Here is a 9623-nt window from a genome sequence, read left to right on the forward strand (position 1 = left end):
CAATTAGCCCAACAGGATGGCATGTGCCTGTAGTCCCAGCTACTAGATAAGCTGAGGCAGGAGGATCACTTGAGCCCAGGAGTTCGAGGTTACCGTGAGCTATGATTGTGTCACTGCACTCCAGCCTGGGCGACATTGCGATACCCTGTCTCTAAAAAACAAAAATATAAATAAAAACTGAAAAAAAAAAAAGAAAGTGAATACAGGGACATACAAAAATATTCTAATTATTTTAAAATCAGTAGAAAAAAATAAATATGAGCCAGGCTGGGTTGCATATGTCTTTATACCAAAAAGCATAAAGTATAATATTTATGTTTAAATTAAATTAAATTTTTTTTGAAATGGAGTCTCTGTCTCCCAGGCTGGAGTGCAGTGGTGCAGTCTCAGCTCGCTGCAACTTCTGCCTCGCAGGTTCAAGTGAGTTTCCTGCCTCAGCCTCCCCAGTAGCTGGGATTATAGGTGCACACCATCATACCAAGCTAAGTTCTATTAGCAGAGACAGGGTTTCACCATGTTGGCCACGCGGGTCTTGAACTCCTGACCTCAAGTGATCCACCCACCTGGGCTTCCCAAAGTGCTGGGGTTACTGGTGTGAGCTATTGTGCTCAACAGATAAAGTATAATCTTTGTTTTATGGAGGAAGGGGCCCGTGAAGGCAAAAGTGACAAGGGCTCATGGTCCATGCAGCCATGATGCGTCTTGCCTTTTAGCCCGCAATGGGCTTAAAGGAGAGGGTGTTGGCAAGGCACCTGCTAGGATGTGCGGATCGCACACCAGGAGTCAGAAATGGGGGCAGCTGTTGTTTTGTGTTGTGGTCAGTTTCCCTTCCAAGTACTAAGGCTCCCCATTGGGGGAATGCCTTGACCTGAAGCTTTGCACCCCACTGCTGGGATCCTTCATCTCCTGGCAGGATCTCACTGACCCAAAAGTCTGGTGGGGGGCCAACCCTGACTTGCTGTGTGCCTAATAGCGGGGCCTTCCTCCTGGTCCCCCGTGCCTGCATCCATTGCTGAGTCTCCCACAATAACACAGTTGGCTGAGCACCTACCCTGTGCTTGGACTGGAGGGTGGGAGGCTGGAAGCTCATTCAATACTCCCTTTGGAATAGCAGCATCTTTGATTTTTCAGAGCCACCCAGTGAGGCAGATACTGATCCACCATCCCACCAGAGTCTGTGTGACTTCATCCTGCTCTGCAGGGCTCCCCTGTCTCCTGATGGTGAGAGTCACCTGGGAACTCGTAAAAAAGCACAGTGCTGCAGCCCCAGCCAGCCTCGAAGAACCTGAACCTCCTGGGAGGGTCTTCGAGGCTGCCATATGGTTACCAGTGCTCCAGGTGAGTTCCATCCTCAGTAGGGGAGACTTTACTGCACAGGCCACATGCTCACTTGCAACAGGGGAAGGGGGCAAACACAGGGCATGAACATGTGAACTTGCTATGTTCTATGTGCCAGGTGTGGGGCTGGGGAGGGCTACCTTGTGTTATCACGGCTGTCTTTCCAGGTGAAAACAACCCCATTTTAGAGATGGGAAGACTGAGGCTCAGGGAGGCAGCATGAAAATGCTGAGCCATGGAGGTTGAGGCAGGGGTAGGTGGAGTGCAGAGTCCCGGGGTTGCTGGAGCTGAACCAGGGCGTGCGGCCACTCTGCAGAAGTGGTAGCTTGAGGCAGAGGCAGAGGACAGGAGGCTCGGTTTCTCTTCCTGACCCTGACACCGATGCTTGGTGTAACTTTGAGTCATCTTTCTTCTCTGGACCACATTCCCTTGTTTTACAAAGCCATTTGGCTTGGTGGTAAGATTTCCCACCTCTGGAACCTTATATGTGCTGTTCCTCTGCCTGCAATGCTCTTCTCCCCACTTCTTTTTAAAATGACTTTTGACTGACAAATCATAATTATATACATTTATGGAGTACAGTGTGATGTTTTGATACATGTATACAATGTGAAATAATTAAACCAAGTGAATTAATGTACTCTTCACTTCATTTACCATTTTTTTTTTTTTGTGGCGAGATGTTTGAAATTTACTCTCTTAATTATTGAAATACAGTCACAAGTCACCTAATGACAGGGTGATATTCTGAGAAGTGCATTGTTAGGTACTTCCACTGTTGTGTGAACATCATGGAGTGAACTCACACAAACCTAGATGATACAGCCTACTACACACTTAGGCTATATGGTAGAGCCTGTTGCTCCTAGACTACAAACCTGTACAACATACTTCTATAGTGAATGGTAAGTATTTGTAAATCTAAACATATCTAAACATAGGAAAGGTACAGTAAAAATATGGTATAAAAGGTAAAAAAAACCCCTATATACAACAGCTACATTACAATCTTTTGAGACTCCCATCATATATGTGGTCCATTGCTGGCCAAAATGTTGTTATTCGCATGACTGTATATGACATATATGATTGACAAGAGCCACCCTGTTGTGCAGTAGATCTCAAAACTTATTCCTCCTTTCTATTTGACACTTTGTATTTTAAATTTTTTTTTGAGACAGAGTTTCCCTCTTGTTGCCCAGGACAGAGTACAATGGTGCGATCTTGGCTCACTGCAACCTCCGCCTCCTGGGTTCAAGCAATTCTCCTGCCTCAGCCTCCTGAGTAGCTGGGATTACAGGTGTGCACCACCACACCCGGCTGATGTTTGGATTTTTAGTAGAGACGGGGTTTCACCATGTTGACCAGGTTGGTCTTGAACTCCTGACCTCAGGTGATGCACATATCTCGGCCTCCCAAAGTTCTGGGATTACAGGCGTGAGCCACTGCACGCGGCCGACAGTTTGTAACTTTTAATCAACAGCACCACATTCCCTCCTCTAACTCTCCCCACTAGCCCCTGGTAACCACTATTCTATTCTCTACTTCTGTGAATTCAACTTTTTTTTAGATTCCACATGTAAGTGAGATCATGTGGAATTTGTCTTTCAGAGCTTGGCTTATTTCACTTACCATAATGTCCTCCAGGTTCATCTACGTTGCCGGAAATGACAGGATTTTCTGCTTTTTAAAGGCTGGATAGTGTTTCATTTGTGTATATGTGTCACATTTTCTTTATCCATTCATCCGTCAATAGGCACATTGGTTGATTCTGTATATTGGCTGTTGTAATAATGCTGTAATGAACACAGGACTGCAGGTACCCCTTTAACATATTGATTTCAGTTCCTCTGGATATATATGGAGAAGTAAGGTTGTTGGATCATATGGTAGTTCTAGTTTTAGTTTTTCGAGGGACCCCCATACTGTTTTCTATGATGTCTGTGTCAATTTACATTCCCACCAACAGTGCACAAGGCTTCCCCTTTCTCCACATCCTCGCCAACACTTGTCTTTTATTTTCGTGTTAATGGCCATTCTAACAGGTGAGGGGTGGCATCTCATTGTGGTTTTAATTTGCGTTTCCCTAATGATTAGTGATGCTGAGCATTTTTCATGAACCTGTTGGCATTTGTACGTCTTCTTTTGAGAAATGTCTGTTCAGCTTCCCCACTTCTTGTGTGACCAGCTCCTTGCTCTTCGGGTTCCTGCTCCAGTGTGCTTTCCTCTCTGCCTTCCCAACCAGACCTTACCCTGCCCCGCTCAGCCCCCCTCTCAGCCCATGGTTTGGCCTTTGGAGTGCTTACCGCCGTTTGTAGTTCTGTTTGTGTCTGCCTCCGTGTTTCCTGCCTGTCTCCCATCTGGGTTGTGAGCCCCACAAGGTCAGGAGCCCAGCGTCTGCTTTACTGTCTTCGGTGTCCAGTGCCCAGCCTTGCCTCAGGCCCATGGCGGGTGGAATAAATGAGTAAATGAATGAATGAAAGAATGAATGAATGAGTCAATGAGTGTGGTCTGTGCCAGCTGGCGAGACACTTGGGCCAGCCCCGCTGGGGGAGACTTGGTCTGGATTACCCAGGGGTCCTTGCTCCTTCATTGAACATGGCTTCTGGAAGCCGCACAGCCCTCTGGGGTGGGACACCCCAGCCGAAAGCAGGTGAGGGGAAATGGGGGGATGCGGTAGGGGACAATGGGTCTCCTGGGCAGCTCAATGGAAGGGTTAGAGTGACAAGAGGATGCGTGGGAGAGTAACATCTCCTTTGAGGCCCCATGTATTGGGCATCCTTCTGAGGTCTTGCCCATGCATAAGCTCATGCTCCCCGCTTTCTCTCTTGTCCTTCTTATCCATTCAGCAATAGTTTCTGAGAAGTTTTGCTTCTAAACATCTCTTGAATCCATGCCTCCCTCTTCATTTACTGCCTCCACTCTCCTAGCTAGACTCTCTCTCTATGGAATGAGCCACTGCAGGGGACAAGCTTAGCTGCCCTCCAACTCCCCACCTCCAGTGCAGACTCCAGCCTGGTGGTTATGGTGATCTGTCCCCTGTGCAAATCTGGGGACATCACTTCTTCTTTTCTTTTTCTTTTTTTTTTTTTGATGGAGTCTACCTCTGTCACCCAGCCTGGAGTTCTGTGGTGCAATTTCCTCTCACTGCAGCCTCCACCTCCCAGGTTCAAGTGATTCTCCTGCCTCAGCCTCCCAAGTAGCTGGGACTACAGGTGTGTGCCATCATGCCTGGCTAATATTTGTATTCTTAGTAGAGATGGGGTTTCACCATGTTGGCCAGGCTGGTCTCAAACTCCTGACCTCAGGTGACCCAGCTGCCTTGGTCTCCCAAAGTGCTGGGATTACAGGCATGAGCCACTGTGCCCAGCCTGGGCACATCACTTCCAACACCCTTCCATGAGTGGAAGGCTTTCTCCACTGCCTTCGGGACCAATGAGTACTCACCTCCTTGTAAGCCCAGTACCCAGCAGACGGTGGATTGGTACTTGTTAGATGAATGAGTGTAGAGATCTCAGTGGGCCTTGCCTGCAGTCTCTATTTGCATCCGCCCCCCAGAAAGAACAAACTGAGTAAATTCTGGAAATCTGTATCCCCCTCCCACTTCATAGATCAGAGAATGGCATGATGATGAGGCAGAAAGGAACCTGAGAGGTTGGCAAGGCCAACAGACTGATTTTACAAATGGGTCAACCGAGGCTCGGAGGTGGGTGTGACTGTCCCGAGTCAGGAGCAGAGCTGGGAGGGAGCACTGGGTTGGGTGTCGAGAGACTGGGTTCTAGTTCTGGCTTTCACACTGACTGGCTGTGCAACTCTGGGAGGAAAATCACTGCTCATTCTGGGCTCAGCCTTCATATCTGCAAAATGGAGCAACTGAGCTTCACAATGCCCTCCCTTCAGCTCTGACAGTCTGAGATGTGGGGACTGCAGAGAATCTCCTTACCTCCTGAGTGTGTTTTCTGGGTGCTGAGAATGTCCCGGGTATTCTCAGAGTCTAACCACGGGACTGGATATTCTTCCAGAGAACCCAGGTATTTTGGCTTTCTTCCCCCACACGAGGAGTGGTCAGGAAGGATCAGAGGCAGGACCCTGCCCTGCCTGTCTCTCCTCACTGCGGGGTTCTACTCAGGCCGCACAGCACAGCCCCAGCAGGGCTCTCTGGAGGGGCTGGGGGAGTGGAGCACCTTTTTGACTGCTGTTGTCTGGGAGGTTTGAACTGAGTCTGGGTGGTGCTGTGGAGGACTTGTGTTTCACCTGGGGAGGCCAGGAGGTGGCTCTTGTATCTGCTTTGTCTGTCCAGGGCTCTGGACAGAGGCGTGTGTTTGTTTCCTGGGGTCCCATCATTGCTGTCCTCCACCCAGACTGTCCCCTGTGGGCCACCTTTTAGCACCTGGCTTTTGTTGCCTCATCATTCTGCTGGCACGTGTGTTCACCAGCTTTCAGCTAATCTGTGAGGTTGCTTGTGTGCCTCTGAACAGCCTTCATGGATGCTTGTCTTTGGAGTCTGGAGATTTATTAGAGCAAAACTGGAAGTCCACGCCTTCAGAGAAACCTCTTTTCATTAATTAAGTTGGGGGACACTCCTGGCTGTCTTCCTGAAAGGCTTTGGTTGTGGGCACTGTCCATCTGTATTAACAAACCTATGTGTCCTTGCTTTTAAAACAATTCTTTTCTTTTTAGAGACAGAGTCTCACCAGGTTGGCCCATCTGGTCTCAAACTCCTGGCCTCAAGTGATCCTCCTGGCCTCCAGTGATCCTCCTGCCTTGGTTTCTGCCAAGTGCTGGGATTATAGGTACAAGTCATCACACCCGGCCCCTGTGTGTCCTTGAGTGTGTTTATCTGTGCATATGTGTGAGTGTGTGCCAGCCAGATGTGTGCCCCTGAGTGTAAACATGTGTTTACATGTTTGTTGCATCAAGAAATTTCTTCCAAGATGTATTTTTTTGTTATTGTTTTAAAAGGATCCCTCCTGCTCCCTTCTCTGTCCACTCTGGGCTCCTGGCTAACAAGACCTAGAGAACCATGGAAAAGGTCCGCCTGTGGATGGAAAAGAAGAGCCCAGGCCACACCTTGGATCCTTATTCTGCCTTTGACCTGGGTATGATTGTGGGCAGTAGGGCATCTCAGCACCTGCCATGTGACTAGCCATTGGGGCAGGGGCCTGAAGAGGGGTCAAGCTAGGCTTGGGTGGAGGGAGACAAGGGATCTTTCGTCGTGCTGTGGAGTGCTGAAGAAATGGAAAGTGATGGCAAATTGTTGTGGGCCAGACATGGGTTCACATCTGTTTCAGCATGTGTTAGCTTTGTTGATTTTAGGAAAATCCTTCTCTGAGCCTCGGGTTGGATCATCTGGGTAATGGCTAGGAGTATAATGCTTCATCCTAAATACGATAATGGGAAGTTGCTGCAGTGGAATTGTCCCCAACTATTTTTGGCACCAGGGACTGGTTTCATTGAAGGCATTTTTTTTTCCATGAACAGTGGAGTAGTGTTTCCGGGATGAAACTGTTCCACCCCAGATCATCAGGCATTAGATTCTCATAAGGAGCCCACAACCTACATCTGTCGAATGCGCAGTTCACAATAGGGTTCGCGCTCCTGTGAGAATCTAATGCTGCCACTGATCTGACGGGAGGCGGAGCTCAGGTGGTAATGCTCACCCGCTGCTCACCTCCTGCTATGTAGCCGGGTTCCTAACAGGCCACAGACCCATCCCCGGTCCACAGCCCAAGGGTTGGGGACCTCTGCCATAGATGCTTCTGTGATGATGTAGGTGTTCTGTATCGGTAACGGTCAGTATGGCAGCCACTACCTGCATGTGGCTACTGAGCACTTGGAGTGTGCTAGTGTGACTGAAGAACTGAAATTTCAGGTTTATTTTATTTTAATTATTTTAAATTTAAATTCAAATAGCTACATAATAAATAATGGCTACTATATTGGATCCACCACTAGATGGCAGCACTGAAGAATGTCAAGCAATGAAAGCGGCACAATCCAATTAAGTGTAAAATAAAGTGTGGGCAACTCTCTCTTTGTTCCCCCAGATGTATTCTGTTTTTTGTTTTGTTTTGTTTTGTTTTGTTTTGAGATAGAGTCTCGCTCTGTCGCCCAGGCTGGAGTGCAGTGGCGCTATCTCGGCTCACTGCAAGCTCCGCCTCCCGGGTTCACGCCATTCTCCTGCCTCGGCCTCCTGAGTAGCTGGGATTACAGGCGCCTGCCACCATGCCCGGCTAATTTTTTGTATTTTTAGTAGAGACGGGGTTTCACCGTATTAGCCAGGATGGTCTCGATCTCCTGACCTCGTGATCCGCCCGCCTTAGCCTTCCAAAGTGCTGGGATTACAGGCGTGATCCACCGCGTCCGCCCCCCCCAAAAGTATTATTTTCTTTTGGTCCATGAACTTCAAGCCTTGGAGTGACTGACCTCTTTTACAGGGACACTAGGAGGCAGCAATGGCCAGTACCTTAATGCCCAATGCACAGTTTTTCTTAAATCCCTTGGCAATGTTTTGCTTGGCTGATGCCTAGCAAGGCTGGGGGGAATGGCTGGGAAACTGGCTTTGCTGAGCTCTGTCCTCTGCCAGAGTTGGAGGAAGGTGGGGTTATGGATGCTTTTCAAGTAAAGCCAAGTCAGCTTGTCACTTGCCCTCTGGCTCTGGGCTGCTCAATCTGCTTCCTGCTGAAACCAAGTTCAGTAGAAATAGAGGGAGGACAAAAGATAGACTTCAAGCTAGAGTCAAGAGACCTGAATCTGAAGCCCATCTCGGCTGCCTGCCTGCTATGGGATGTCGGGCAAGTTGCTTGGCATCTGTTGGCCTCAGCTTCCTCACCTGTGACTCACCATCACTTTGATGATGACAGTGATGCATCTCTACTGACCTGGCACGAGGAGCTGCATCCACGCTGCCTCATCATATCCTTTTGGCTATTTGATGGGGTCTGGATGACAATACCTCCAATTTGTAGTTAGGGCTACTTAGTCCCTGCCAGATGAGGGGATGAGAAGATTTACCTGGATCAAAAAGCTGGTGAGTGGCAGAGTCAGGATTCAAACCCACGTCTGTGTAACTCCAAAGTCTGTGCTCTTTCCACCTTATCTAGCCAGCTGTCACGGACGCTCTCTCCCTCAGACTGTGGGGGTGGAGGGGTTGATGACCATGAGGAAGTGGAGGAGTAGGAGGGGAGCAGGGGTGCATGACTTGAGTTTCTTTCAGTCACAAATAACTGCTGGCCAGCCCTGCCCAGGGACCTGAACCTGAGGGCCTCAAGGTCCTCATCTGAAAAGTGGGCACAGTTCTACAGTCAGCTTCCAAAGCTGACTATGAAGATGAAACGGGATTTTCATTGTGAAAGTGCGTTGCACAGTGGGTCATTGATCAATATTTATAAAGCAATATGTTTCCAAACAAAGGAGGCTTATGGGGTCATTGAAGTGGCCTGGAGACGGTGGTCCCACAGCCTGGGAAGGCGAGAGAGGAAGGGAGAGGAACTTGGGCTGGGAGATGGGGTGAGAAAAGACTCGGGGTCAGGGGAATTCACCGTCTCTGGCAGAGAAGACACTCCTGGCAGAAGCCCGGAGGCAGCGTTGGAAGCGCTCACTGTGTATTTTGCTTTGTGTGTTCTAAGGCTCTACCCCCTTATTGGGGGAGGGGAGGCCCAGCACACAAATTGCAGGTAGTGAATATAGTTTGTTTCCGCTCCAGTTTTAGGGGAACCATCAACGGTTCACACACAACACTGGAGGAGACCACTCTGGTCCCTTCGGCATCTCCTAGGCTCTGTTCCGGGATGTGGGTCTTTGTCCACTTCTGAGGGTGGCGGAGGTTTCTGGCCCTCTCTCCTATGGCTCAGTCTTTTTACCTCCTCACCCACTGTTCCTGGGTTCCCCCTTCCTCCTGCATTGAGCCTCTGCTGGGGGGGTTTCCATTGTTCTCCTTCTGGAAGGTGGCGGGGAAGCTTTGAAGGCAGAGGAGGAGCGGGAGAAGGAGTTTCCAGGCACAGTATCTGAAAATCCACCCATGGAACCCTCACACCACAGAGGTGAACTTCCTGACAGTATGGGACACAGGCCTCATTGTACCCCCCTTCCCCTTGAGTTACAGGAAAAAATGTCCCTCTCTTTGTGAGGTTAGCCTTTGGGGTGGGGACAGGAATGGGCAATGCCAGGCTGCAGGAAGGGGAATCGGGGGGAAACTCCTTCCATCAGAAAGGAATTTGTCGAGGACGAATCTGTCGAGGATGGGGAGAAGACCTTGATCAACTGCTCTGGGAAGGGGTGGCCTC

Source organism: Papio anubis, chromosome 18 (assembly GCF_008728515.1).
Source record: "Papio anubis isolate 15944 chromosome 18, Panubis1.0, whole genome shotgun sequence".
In the NCBI taxonomy this organism is placed as follows: domain Eukaryota; kingdom Metazoa; phylum Chordata; class Mammalia; order Primates; family Cercopithecidae; genus Papio; species Papio anubis.